The 14,756-nt window shown below is 40.4% G+C and overlaps 1 protein-coding gene across 5 annotated transcripts in view; it reads left to right on the top strand.

Annotated features, from left to right (window-relative positions):
- The window catches only part of ATE1 (arginyltransferase 1), a 169,402-nt gene that overhangs the window by 130,376 nt on the left and 24,270 nt on the right, over positions 1-14,756 (top strand). The window lies entirely within an intron of this gene.

Genomic DNA, 14,756 nt, shown 5'->3' with positions numbered 1-14,756 from the left:
GTGGCCTGGACTAGGGTGGTAACAATTGGGACTGGGACAGGAGTGAACAGATGCTAAGGATATCCAGGAGCTGGGGTACACAGAACTGGCCAGTTAATTGTAGGGTGAAGGAAGAGAGTTGTCAAGAGAGTTGTTTAGGTTCTGACATGAACAGAGTTAACACTGACTCTTCATTTCTGAAATGAGGAACATGGAAGGGGGAGCTGATTTGGGGGAGAAGGAGGGGACTGGTGAGTGCAGCTTGGACATGCTGAGTTGCAGGTGTTTGGAGACATGAACAGTGGTGTCGCGGAGGCAGCTGGACATACAGACCTGACACTGATGAAGGACCTGGGAAGGAGGCACTAGCGCGTGCACAGGAGCCTCACGAGGGAGTGCGGTTGCTTGCAGTGAAGAACAGTGGTCCGAGGTGGGAACCCTGAGGAACCCCACCATGGATGACTGAGTAGATGAAGAAAAGCCCCATTAGAGACCAAAGAGGTCAGGAGAAGTGAAAAGAGTGGAGGGTCACAGAAGTTACAAGAAGCATGTTCAAGAGATGGGGGGCAGTAGCAGCATCTGATTCTGCTGACAGGGCTTGAGAAGCACCTTTGGGGGATCTCAGCAAGACCTGTCTTAGCTCAGGGGAGAATGAAATAGTGTCAAGGCTTAAAAACTGAGTAGAAGGGGTGCCTGGGTGGCTCAGTCGGTTAAGCGTCTGCCTTTGGCTCAGGTCATGATCGCAGAGTCCTGGGATCACGCCCCATGTTGGGCTCCCCACTCAGCAGGGAGTCTGCTTCTCCCTCTCCTGCCCATCTCCCTGCCCCTTCTCTCTCTGTCTGTCACTCTCTCTCAAGTAAATAAATAAAATCTTGAAAAAAAACAACAAAGTACAAGTTAAGAAGGTGACATAATCAAATTTGAATTTTGAATACACTGGTGAGAAAGGTAAATCTGATGACAGAAGGCCTTCAAAACTGAGAGAGACTTGAGCATTTTCAAAGGGAGTTAGGGCAGAGAAAGATTAGGGAAAACAGAAGAGGGGTGGAAATCAATATATCAGGGTCTCTGGCATGAAGGACAAGAAAAATCAAGCACACAGATGGGAAGATGAGCCTTAGATAGTAAGAATGCTTTGTCTGTTGTAGGAGAGGGTGAGGAAAGGCTCAGTGCAAGTGAAGATAAATAGATTGGTGTGGGGGCAGCAGGTTGAACACTTTCTCATCTGATGCCTTTTGTTTTGCATCTGAAGTAGGTACTAGTGACGGGGATGGTGGCAGGATAAGAACAGGAGACAGAGCCGATTGCCAGTCCTTGTCAAAATCAGTGAGGGTGAGGGGTGCTGGGCTGGCTCTGTTGGAAGAGCATGTGCTTCTTGATCTCAGGGTCGTGAGTTCGAGTCCCATGTAGGAGGGGTAGAGATTACTTAAATAAAACTTAAAAAAAAAATCAGCTAGGGTGATTGTGTAGATGGGATGCTTCTCCAGCAGCCTGGAGAAGGCAGACAGTTGTCTTGTTGTCAGGCTGTTTGTTGCCGTGAAAGGGCAAGAATTTAAGGCTGTTGACAAGGAAATGGTTGAAATACGGTAGTGGCATCTGAATTCAGTTAGAAAGGAACCTAAGATGGGACAAATGGAGGAAAATGTCATAGAAAGGGTCACAGGACAGGTCGTCTTTGAAAACCAGGGTGACAGGCTGACTGAACCAGCCGCAAGGAAACGGCATCCAGAGAAGAAAGAGTATCCGATTTTACAGTTTCAGAGTCATGGCAAGTTGTGGCCTGGGGTTTGGGGAGCTAAAGTAGAATTAAGGTTGGCTTCTTAAAGAAGACTGAAGTAACCAGGATGACGGCCGCATTTGGTACCACGTTGTGTAGCAGAGATGGACCTGCCAGAGATTTCCATTCCTTGGTGCCATTTAGATGTAAGAGTGGTGATGTCCCTAAATGAAGCCCCTTTTCATTTACCAAATAATGCTAAGACTGCTCGCCCCCAATAACCCAATAACGTCAATATCGGATGAAATGCCTCCCGTGCATCAGTATGTGATAGAGAATAAATACTGTTTTTTAGAAAAACCTCATTTTGTATAGATAGTGATCTTGAGGGCATCTATGTTTGCTTTTTTTTTTCACAATTTTAACTACAACTCAGAAAAAATACAATTTGTGTCTCCACCTAGTACATAGATAGCACTTGTACACATGCATGCGCGCAAGTATTGTGTCTATCTGTAGAGATACGAAATTGAAACCAGAGTTTCATGAAATAGTATTTATCCTCATTAGATGTGATACACTCCATTTGCTTTACTATTTTATAAAAAAAAAAAAGAAAAGCTGTCTTGACCCACTATATTGATTTCACAACCCACTAAAAAATGACAACTTGCAATTTTTGAAGACTGGTTTATCTCAGCTTTTAAAGATTTATATATTAAGTTTTCAAATCTGTGGGTATACTGGTATCAGCTGTTGAATAGTAAGTTTTAGGTGCCTGTGAGCATGATTTTCGTTTGCACGAAAGGCAATGCCAAGGTTCACTTTAATTTTAGAAATTATTATTCATTACAGTGATAGTCTATTAAAGTAACGTTTTTTTCTTCTTTAGACATTTAAACTCAGATTATAAATCTTATTTCAGTGTGCAAGTTTTGCACATTTTGGCAATCATTTTTTAAGGTGCTTTTGAATAATGTTTGCATTTATAAAATGCTAATTAAATTTCTTTCAACATTTTTAAATTCTTTTATAAATGTAGTTACTCAGTTTCTTAATTCAGTTGTCTGATAAAAATACTCATATAAATGTAATAAATTTATAGATGTAACAAACCTAAATTTTTACTTAGTTTGGAAGTCACAAGTCTAAATCTGTTATTTAACTATGCATTTCCTGTTGGAGACATAAATTTTTATTTACATAGAAAATTTTCAGAAGTGTACTACTAATCAACTACTGGAACTAGTAAATAAATTTTAGCAAGGTAGCAGGATGTGAGGCTTATATACAAAAATCAATTGTATTTTTTTATTATGTTATGTTAATCACCATACATTACATCATTAGTTTTTGATGTAGTGATCCATGATTCATTGTTTGCTTATAACACCCAGTGCTCCATGCAGTACATGCCCTCCTTAATACCCATCACTGGGCTAACCCATCCCCCCACACTCCTCCCCTCTGAAACCCTCAGTTTGTTTCTGAGTTCATAGTCTCTCATGGTTCGTCTCCCCTTCCGATTCCCCCCCTTCATTTTTTCCTTCCTGCTATCTTCTTTTTTTTTTTTTTTTAACATATAACGTATTATGTGTTTCAGGGTACAGGTCTATGATTCAACAGTCTTACACAATTCACAGCGCTCACCATAGCACATACCCTCACCAATGTCTATCACCCAACCACCCCATCCCACCCCCCCCCACCGTTCCAGCAACCCTCAGTTTGTTTCCTGAGATTAAGAATTCCTCATATCAGTGAGGTCATATGATACATGTCTTTCTCTGATTGACTTATTTTGCTCAGCATAATACCCTCCAGTTCCATCCACATCGTTGCAAATGGCAAGATTTCATTCTTTTGATGGCTGCATAATATTCCATTGTATATATATACCACATCTTCTTTATCCATTCTTCTGTCGATGGACATCTTGGCTCTTTCCACAGTTTGGCTATTGTGGACATTGCTGCTATAAACATCGGGGTGCACGTACCCCTTTGGATCCCTACATTTGTCTCTTTGGGGTAAATACCCAGTAGTGCAATTGCTGGGTCGTATGGTAGCTCTATTTTCAACTTTTTGAGGAACCTCCATACTGTTTTCCAGAGTGGCTGCACCAGCTTGCATTCCCACCAACAGTGTAGGAGGGTTCCCCTTTCTCCACATCCCCGCCAACATCTGTCACTTCCTGACTTGTTAATTTTAGCCATTCTGACTGGTGTGAGGTGGTATCTCATTGAGGTTTTGATTTGGATTTCCCTGATGCCGAATGATGTTGAGCACTTTTTCATGTGTCTCTTGGCCATTTGGATGTCTTCTTTGGAAAAATGTCTGTTCATGTCTTCTGCCCATTTCTTGATTGGATCATTTGTTCTTTGGGTGTTGAGTTTAAGAAGTTCTTTATAGATTTTGGATACTAGCCCTTTATCTGATATATCATTTGCAAATATCTTCTCCCATTCCATCGGTTGTCTTTTGGTTTTGTTGACTGTTTCTTTTGCTGTGCAAAAGCTTTTTATCTTGATGAAGTCCCAATAGTTCATTTTTGCCCTTGCTTCCCTTGCCTTTGGTGATGTTTCTAGGAAGAAGTTGCTGCGGCTGAGATCAAAGAGGTTGCTGCCTGTGTTCTCCTTTAGGATGTTGATGGACTCCTGTCTCACATTTAGGTCTTTCAACCATTTTGAGTCTATTTTTGTGTGTGGTGTAAGGAAATGGTCCAGTCTCATTCTTCTGCATGTGGCTGTCCAATTTTCCCAACACCATTTGTTGAAGAGACTGTTTTTTTTCCATGAGACTTTCTTTCCTGCTTTGTCGAAGATTAGTTGACCACAGAGTTGAGGGTCCATTTCTGGGCTCTCTATTCTGTTCCATTGAACTATGTTTCTGTTTTTGTGCCAGTACCATACTGTCTTGATGATGACAGCTTTGTAGTAGAGCTTGAAGTCCGGAATTGTGATGCCACCAGCTTTGCTTTTCTTTTTCAACATTCCTCTGGCTATTCGGGGTCTTTTCTGGTTCCATACAAATTTTAGGATTATTTGTTCCATTTCTTTGAAAAAAGTGGATGGTATTTTGATAGGGATTGCTTTGACTGTGTAGATTGCTCTAGGTAGCATTGACATCTTCACAATATTTGTTCTTCCAATCCATGAGCATGGAATGTTTTTCCATTTCTTTGTGTCTTCCTCAATTTCTTTCATGAGTATTTTGTAGTTTTCTGAGTTCAGATTCTTTGCCTCTTTGGTTAGATTTGTTCCTAGGTATCTTATGGTTTTGGGTGCAATTGTAAATGGGATCGACTCCTTAATTTCTCTTTCTTCTGTCTTGTTGTTGGTGTATAGGAATGCCACTGATTTTTGTGCATTGATTTTATATCCTGCCACTTTACTGAATTCCTGTATGAGTTCTAGCAGTTTTGGGGTGGAGTCTTTTGGGTTTTCCACATAAAGTATCCTCTCATCTGCAAAGGAAAACTTCTAAACTCGTTTTATGAGACCACCATTACCTTGATCCCCAAACCAGACAAAGACCCCATTGAAAAGGAGAATTACAGACCAATATCCTTGATGAACATGGATGCAAAAATTCTCACCAAAATACTAGCCAGTAGGATCCAACAGTACATTAAAAGGATTATTCACCATGACCAAGTGGGATTTATCCCTGGGCTGCAAGGTTGGTTCAACATCCGCAAATCAATCAATGTGATACAATACATTAATAAAAGAAAGAACAAGAACCATATGATCCTCTCAATAGATGCAGAAAAAGCATTTGACAAAGTACAGCATCCTTTCTTGATCAAAACTCTTCAGAGTATAGGAATAGAGGGTACATACCTCAATATCATAAAAGCCATCTATGAAAAACCCACAGCGAGTATCATTCTCAATGGGGAAAAACTGAGAGCTTTCCCCCTAAGGTCAGGAACATGGCAGGGATGTCCACTATCACCACTGCTATTCAACATAGTATTAGAAGTCCTAGCCACAGCAATCAGACAACAAAAAGAAATAAAAGGCATACAAATTGGCAAAGAAGAAGTCAAACTCTCACTCTTTGCAGATGAAAAATCGGTTGTATTTTCACATACTAGCAACGAACAATTGGAAAATGAATTTTTAAAAAAAAATCTACTTACAGTAGCATAAAAGAATATTCAGTACTTAGATATATATTTACCAAGACTACTGCAAGACTGGGAACTACAAAGCTTTCTTCAGAGACCTAAACAATGGAGAGATTTGCCACATTTGTGGACTGAAGATTGAATGTTTATTGTTAAGATGACAGATGAAATCATGAGAGTGATCTGTTTATTATTCTAATGGACCCAGTCCAATCAAACATTATAAGTACCAAAAATGGCAAATATGCTCAGATTCCTCCACACCATTATTAGTACCATAGTATTTATTCTCAAACATTTTCCTTAATTCAGTTTTTCCAGGCTGAAAGACACACCGGAGCCTATATACAGTGCAGTTTCAGTGACTCGGTATCCCAAAGAGGTGGACACATAGCCCATGACCAAGTGTTTCCTCAGTTAATTTCTTGGTCTGCTCACTGCAGTTTGCGTTACTTAGGCCCAGAAGGTTATATCTTGACTGTCATGTGCATTGCATTTAGGTCTTAAGATATGTCATTGATTCCTAGCCAACAGAAAGATCTTTAAACAGATAGTGTTGTCATGTTGATCTACATACTGACTACATTGTCGTAAATTAAGAGTTGAGTCATATTATTTTCAGTTGAATTTTTAGTATCTTTCATAGCATTTTCTGATTTTTTCATTAACAGCTTCCAAAATCAGTCTATTAACTTTATACTTAATACTTAACCATTACTACCGTAGAATAGCAGGTAACTGGAGTGTGAATGCCAAGTAACATATTTAAAGTAGAGATAGAAAGACAATGGTTTGGGGCGCGTGGGTGGCTCAGTCGTTAAGCGTCTGCCTTGGGCTCAGTCCCTGATCCCAGGGTCCTGGGATCAAGCCCATATCGGGCTCCCTGCTCAGCGGGAAGCCTGCTTCTCCCTCTCCCACTCCCCCTGCTTGTGTTCCTTCTCTCTCTCTCTCTCTCTGTCAAATAAATAAATAAAATCTTTAAAAAAAAAGAAAGAAAAAGACAATGGCTCTCATTTTGTCACACATTAGCTCTGTGACTTTAGGCAGGTCACAAGTTCTCAGCCTCAGTTTCATTATCTGTGAAGTGGGAAATTCAGACTGCATAAAGTTAAGAATCCTAGTATGGTTTCTTAAATTTTTTAAAGTTTTTATTTAAATTAACATTTAACATACAGTGTTATATTAGTTTCAGGTACACAATATAGTGATTCAACACTTCCATACATCACCCAGTGCCCATCACAAGTGCCCTCCTTAATCCCCATCACCTACTTCACCCATCTCCCCCCACCCACCTCCCTCTGGTAACATCAGTTTGTTGTCTATAGTTAAGAATCTGTTTCTTGGTTTGCCTCTCTTTTTTACCCTTTGCTTGTTTATTTTGTTTCTTAAATTCCACATATAAATGAAATCATATAGTATTTGTCTTTCTCTGCCTGACTTACTTTGCTTAGCATAATACTCTCTAGCTCCATCTGTGTCATTGCAAATGATAAGATTTCATTCTTTTTGATGACTGAGTAGTACTGCAGTGTGGTAGATGTATACATGCACACGCTTGCACACACACACATTTTACTTACCCCTTCATCAGTTGATGGACATTTGGACTGTTTCCACAGATTGGCCATTGTAATATTGCATTTGTGTGTGTGTGTGTGTGTGTGTGTACACATGGCAGATCTACTGTGTATGTAGATACATCTACCATACACCACATTTTCTTTATCCATTTATCAGTTGATGGACACTTGGGCTGTTTCCACAATTTCACTATTGTAGATAATGCTGCTGTAAACATCAGGGTGCATGTATCCCTTTGAATTAGTATTTTTGTATTCTTTAGATAAATACCTACAGGTGCAATTGCTGGATCATAGGGTAGTTCTATTTTTAAGGAACTATTTTTAGTTCTATTTTTGAGGAGCCTCTATACTGTTTTCCAGAGTGGCTGCACCAGTTTGCATTCCCACCAACATACACAAAGATAATTTCAAAATGGATTAAAGACCTAAATGTGAGACTTGAAACCATAAAAATCCTAGAAGAGAACAGAGGCAGTAACTTCTTTGACACTGGCCATAGCAGCTTCTTTCTAGATGCCTCCCGAGGCAAGGAAAACAAAAGCAAGAATAAACTCTCGGGACTTTATCAAAATAAAAAGCTTCTGCAAGCGAAGGAAACAGTCAGCGAAACTAGTAGGCAACCTACGGAATGGGAGAAGATATTTGCAAATGACATATCCGATAAAGGCTTAGTGTCCAAAATATATAAAGAACTTATAAAACTCAACACTCAGAGAAAGGATCCTAGTATGTTTTGTGACCTCCAAACATTTAAGATTTTTTGGTGAGGATCACGCTGCTTAAAAACTAGGAAGCATTACATAAATGTAAGGTATATGATTCTGAAGCACCAAGTAATATGCACCATATTAACATTGTAGCATTTACCATAATTGTGCTGGATTTCACTACGCTGCGCTCTTTCACCCACCTTCCCCATTCTCACTATTGACATCAGAAGATTGAAACTGTAGTTTCAGGGGAGGCCAAGTAGTTTAGGAGAGTGTTTTCCAAACGCTTGAATGGGGTCCACTGTAAGAAATGGATTTTCTACTGTGTTCCCATTTCCACATTTCTCACAAACACACAGCTGAAACAAAAGTGCTAAACAATACTCATCTTTACTCATGTGACGTACTCTAGTAGTTTTGAATTTGTTCTAGAACTAAGAGACGAGGAGGGAGGGGGGGAAGCCCCGGATTCTCACTCCAGCTCTGCGCCACTTCTGATTTAGATGTAGTAGTGGTAGCAGCGATTGCTGTGATTAATATTTGTTGGTTCGTGCATTGTGCTAAATGCTTATCATTTATCGTCTTATTTCATCCCTGCACTGACTCTGTTGCTCTAAATCAGTATTTATGAGGCAAACAACTGATTAGTAATAGAAACGGGTTGGGATGGGCGGGTATATTAGAGTATACCTTTCATTGGGAGGACTTCTTTAAATTCCTCTGTAGACATCCCACAGTTGTAGTTATTGAGAGTCCTTTGCTGACCAGTGGGTACTGTCTCTATGTGGTGGGTACATCCAGTGATCCCTGGCCCTGAACGCTGAGGTCGGACGAGGAACGTGCCCGACACAGCCACGTTACTGTCCCGAGTGGCCATATTTGATTGACCTAGACAGCGTCAGGTGGGGGCTCTAGATGGGATATTTTGAGCCTGTCTGATGAAAGTTGCCTGTTTGGAATAATGGGCCCACTCATCAAAAGCCTGAGGAAAGTTTTGGCTAGAGGCGAGAACTAGGCTATAGGCAGGAAAAACTAGCACAGGTTTGAACTGGTTTCTCTCTAAAGGCAGTTCCACCTTTCCGGGCTTTCCTGGTCTGTTGCTGACAGGCTTCTTTCTGTTTTTTAATTCCAGGGATAGTAGTAACTAAGATAGCAGTTTTGCACATGGTTTTCATTTTGTGTTTTATTCTGTGTATCCATGCATATATGGGCTTTGGATAAGAAAAGTGACTTGTTTATCGGCAGAGTGACAAATTGGTTTTTTTGCTGTCCTCTGCTGCCACAGATTTAGACCGAGGACTGTAGCACAGATCTTTATGTTCTTATAAGTGGTTTACTGTCTTGGTCAAGATTCTAACATTTTTATATTTTACTGCGGCCTAAATTTGTAACTTTACTGATCAGGTATGCCAGAGATTATGCTCCTAGCTAGCTAGTTAACTGAAAACTGTCCAAAATGAAACTAAATTGTATTCTATGGGATCATACAATAATCTCATTGTTTATCATCTATTTTAGCAAACTATACAATTGCATGCCTTATTTTTAAAATAACTCACTTTTGTTTGTTGTAACTATCTTTGTCTAGCAAGTGTCTGGATTCTCCAGATGTGTCTGCCTTTTGAGAAAGAAGTGACCTTATAGGCTTCTATCCCTTGACAAACTCTGGACCGAAATACTATGTCCGTTGATTTTATTATGTAGTCAAAGATGCCATGTATTTATTTATTTATGATTTATTTGAGAGAGAGATGGGGAGGAGGGGGAGAGGGAGAGAGAGAATCTCAAGCAGACTCCCTGTTGAGCATAGAGCCCAATGTGGGGCTCCATCTCACAGCCCTGAGATCATGACCTGAGCCAAAATCAAGAGTTGAACGCTTAACTGACTGAGCCACCCAGGTACCCCTCAAAGATGCCTTTTAAAAAATAAATTTTTTAAAAGATTTATTTATTTGAGAGAGAGAGAGAGTGAGTATGAGCGGGAAAAGGGGCAGAGGGAGAGAATATCCAAGCAGACTCTCGCTGAGCTCAGAGCCCAGCATGGGGCTCAGTCATACGACCCATGAGACCAGGACCTGAGCTGAAACCAGGAGTCGGTTGTTTAACTGACTTGAGCCACCCAGGTGCCCCTAAAAAATATTTCACTCTAAACATGATTTGAGTATACTAGAGGAAATTTAAATAAATGCCATTTGTGTTTTCCTCTTTTAATTTCTTTTTTGCTTACTTAATGTTAAGTTGCATAGATCATTTCTTTGACCAGACAACAGCAGTTTACTGCAGTGGTCTGAACCTTGGTGTCAAGAACTCTGTTCTCATGTCACATTCAGATCTAAGTTACGTTCCCTTCATAAAGAAGATCTGTCGTGTGACAGCTGCTTATGGAAGCCTGTGATGCAGGTGCCCGGGAGAGCTCTGGAACAACACTAGTGCTCTTTGAACTTTCTCAGCTGCCCTTTTTCCACCTGCCGTCTGTGTAGGTCTTATCAGTCCGAAGCAAATTATTGTTCACGTGGGAGCTTGGATACACATCTTAAAGTGATGCCAGGCAGCTCCTCAAAACTGTGAATTAAACCAAAAAAATACCTTTCAAGTTGATGAAATTAGAGGGTATGGGGGCGGGGGGATTAGATGCAGTGATCTACTGACTAAATGTAAATAAGTGTATTTGAGCTAGTTCACTAAATTTGTATAACCCTTGTTCTATAAAATAAAATAATTTTTTCAGGAAAGTTGAATGGGATCTAGTGATTATAAATTGGACTCTATTTTTTTAATGTCTTCTAAGAAAACACCGTTGTGAAATCCATTATTGCTCATCTTTTGATAAAACAAAGGCTCTTCTGAAATGCAGCTAATCAGTTATTGTGTTATATTGTCATTTTAAAAATAAGGAGTTTTGAATATGTTTCTTCCTCCCTCCCTCCCTCCCTCCCTCCCTTCCTTTCTTTCTTTCAGAGAGAAGAGAGAAAGGTGGGGGAGGGGCAAGGAGAGGGAGAGAGAATCGTAAGCAGGCTCCGGCCCAGTGCGGAGCCCAGTACAGGGCTCGATGTCATAACCCTGAGATCATGACCTGAGCAGAAATCAAGAGTCAGACGCTTAACCAGCTGAGCTACCCAGACGTCTATACCTGGAGCTTCGAACATGTTTTCTTAAAGCACTCAAATTGTATTGAAGAAAGCAAGGAAAATCAGAAGGGACTGTTTAGTTTATTTGCACTTTCTGATTTTGCCAGTGGTGCTAGAGTTAATTTTGGGACCATAGACCTGGTTTTCACTACAAACTGCAGCCATTTCTTTCTTAACTGCACACTTCTGAAAATACAGTTGACCCTTAAACAACAGGAATTAGGAGTACCTACCCCCTCCATGCAGTTGAAAATCAGCATGTAACTTTTGACTCCCCCAAAACTTAACTAATAAGAGCCTCCTGTTGACCAGAAGCCATACCAATAACATAAACGGTCAGTTAGCACATAATTGTTCTTTTATATGTATTATGTAGTCTATTCTTACAATAAAGTCAGCTAGAAAAAATATTAAGAAAATCATAAGGAAGGGGCGCCTGGGTGGCTCAGTCGTTAAGCGTCTGCCTTCGGCTCAGGTCATGATCCCAGGGTCCTGGGATCCAGCCCCTCATTGGGCTCCCTGCTCAGTGGGAAAGCTGCTTCTTCTCCCACTCCCCCTGCTTGTGTTCCCTCTCTCGCTGTCTCCCTCTCTCTGTCAAATAAATAAATTAAAAAATCTTAAAAAAAAATCATAAGGAAGAGAAAATACATTTACAATCCTGTACTGTATTTATTAAAAAAAAAAAAAATCTGTGTGTACGTGGACCCATGCAGTTCAAACTTGTGTTATTCAAGGATCAGCTATATTTTTGAAAACAAATTGGTTTTCAAGAGAAAGGAGTGTGTATGGACTAAAAATAACAGTGCTTTGTAACACTGCTTTATTCATTTTTAGTCACAATATTTAATTTATTTTGTTTTTCAAAAGGAACTTTTTGGTTTTCCTTTTCAAGGAACAGTTGAGATTTTTTAAAAGTATGTAACAGAAACATGTTTGGATTCAAAGGGCCGAGCTGCACTGTTCTATTAAAGGCCTTTGATTCTGTCCTCTTGTGGCAGTTGGGATATAGGAAGAGTTCTTAGAGATTTATTTTAAACTTTTAAAAAACTGGAATTTACTTTAGAAAGTCTCAAGTTTTGGGGCTTGTGAATAAATCGTGTAGCTAAGCAACATGAAGACAAAAACTCAGTTTCTGTGTCAGACCTGTCAGCTGATGAAGAACGCAGGAAAGAGTCTGAGGAGTGGCCTGAACAAGAGAGAATTCTTCTGTTGTTGTTCAGAGGTTCTGTGTATCGATGGTAAAATTTTGCCTTAACTGATTTGGTTGCTGGTTAGCTTGCTTACTTAATGACAAGAAAGGAGTTTTAATGTTGGTATTATAGTGCCCCTCGCACACATTTTCATTTTACTTCAAAGTGGGCCTTTTCAGTGCCCTGTGAAGAAAATGAAAACCAAGAGCACTAGGTCACTTGGGGAGATTTGAGTCAGCAAGTAACAAATGGATTTCATCATAAGCAAAGGTGACCTAATGAAAGCACAGCAGAAACTCTGGAAGTACATGGAACAGTCCATTGGCCTAGTAGCACAGGAGAGGGATAGAAGGATCTAATAAGAATAAAGCAAAGGGCACCTGGGTGGCTCAGTTGGTTGGGCGACTGCCTTCGGCTCAGGTCATGATCCTGGAGTCCTGGGATCGAGTCCCGCATCGGGCTCCCCGCTCAGCGGGGAGTCTGCTTCTCCCTCTGACCCTCCTCCTTCTCGTGCTCTCTCTCTCATTCTCTCTCTCTCAAATAAATAAATAAAATCTTTAAAAAAAAAAAAAAGAATAAAGCAAAAACAGCACAACCTGCGTGGCTGTGCAAGAGCTAAAGAAAACATTTCTTCCTCTGAGCAAGAGGATAGTGTATGAGAAGAGCATACAGCAAAACTGATTTGGTTTCGTGCTTTTATCACCTTGGAGAAGGGAGTTTACTTTGTGGAAGTGGATTGCAGGTTCTAATCTAGTGTCCAGAGACAGTAGAATCAAAACACTCACGTGATTATGCTCACTGGTTTAGGGACCAATAATCAACAGGGCCTTTGAGCAGTAGCAAAACAATCCATAGGTCGTGGCTGTCTCAGAAGTATCCATAAATGCTGCTTACGCCGTTGACTTTGGCTGTGGTTCACTGTCGGGTTCGGGCCCAGATTCCTGTCTTCATACAAATCATCAGTTGAGCTCTGCCAGTTCGAAAGACCTGGAGCATGGGTATTCTCCACACAGTGTCTTTGTTTCTAGAATTCTTATTCTCTCTGGAGAAGCACACATGGACTAGTCTAGGATGTGAAGCATGAGACACAGCCTTTCATTCCAGATAAACCTAGGGTGTGTTTGATGGATTGTTTGCAGTTAGCATCATTTCCTTACGTTTTACTGTGGTTAATTAATGGGAGTTTTATGAAGATGCCAGATAACCATTCTTGTCCTAAAAAAGGATTAGCACAGAGCACAATTTAAAGCTTTTGTGACCTGATTAATTTCAATATTTATTACACATTCAGAAACAGAATAATCCAATAATGATTTGAGAATTCAGACAGTGAGTAATAAACATGAGGTACTAATTAACAGGAAAGTGGATGAAAGCTGGGTAGTTGCTCTGAAGATCTGTCTTCTGTTGCTTGTCTATTAATTAGAGTGGGAGAGAGATCAGCACCATGAACCACAAACATTTGTGGGATGCCCACTCAGCACTGCGCCTTATGTGTCTCCGTATCTCCAGCATCTTGGGAATGTGGTGCCTGGGCCCTTGGCTGAGGAGAAGTACAGGATTTCCTTCCCACCCTCAAGGAGTTTACTGTCAGGTTGGGAGGGCTACCCACATAGAAGATGACAGAGAGCAACCAGAATACTGTTCCTGTAAAAGGCTTTTTCTGCATTAAAAACCACTTTCTTTTTTTAAGATTTTATTTATTTATTTGACAGAGACACAGTGAGAGAGGGAACACAAGCGGGGGGCGTGGGGGAGGGAGAAGAAGGCTTCCCACCGAGCAGGGAGCCCGATGTGCGGGGCTTGATCCCAGGACTCTGGGACCGTGACCTGAGGCGAAGGCAGACGCTTAACGACTGAGCCACCCACGCGCCCCTAAAAACCACTTCTGATAGATGTGTTCATTAGCTTGACGGTGGTAACCATTTTGCAGTATGTACATATATTCAGATATCATGCTGTACACCCTAGGTATGCACGATTCTAATTTTTGTCAGGTTTACCTCAGTGAAACTGTGTGGGAGCAAAGCTTCATTTTTTAAGTGGTCATAATAAAAGGAAAAACTAAGTTGACAGTAAGATGGCTTACGGGGACAAAATTGCTGAGGTTTTGAACTGCATTTTTCCAAGCAAAGTTGGCCCAAGTAGAAAAAATGCTGCATGCATTGTCCTCATTGCTAATTTTTCTTAAGTATTGAGCTTATTGCTCATTCCATCTTAGTCTCTGAATTGTGAGAATAGTTAGAAATTATTGGAAATGTATAATCTTTGCATTTTTAAAAAAGGATGTAAGAGTTATATTTTCTTCTCA

This window comes from Mirounga leonina, unplaced genomic scaffold, assembly GCF_011800145.1.
Source record: "Mirounga leonina isolate KUSES-001 unplaced genomic scaffold, KU_Mleo_1.0 Mir_114, whole genome shotgun sequence".
In the NCBI taxonomy this organism is placed as follows: Eukaryota; Metazoa; Chordata; class Mammalia; order Carnivora; family Phocidae; genus Mirounga; species Mirounga leonina.
The sequence above is the reverse complement of the archived record's forward strand: the minus strand, read 5'-3'. Positions and strand labels throughout refer to the sequence as shown.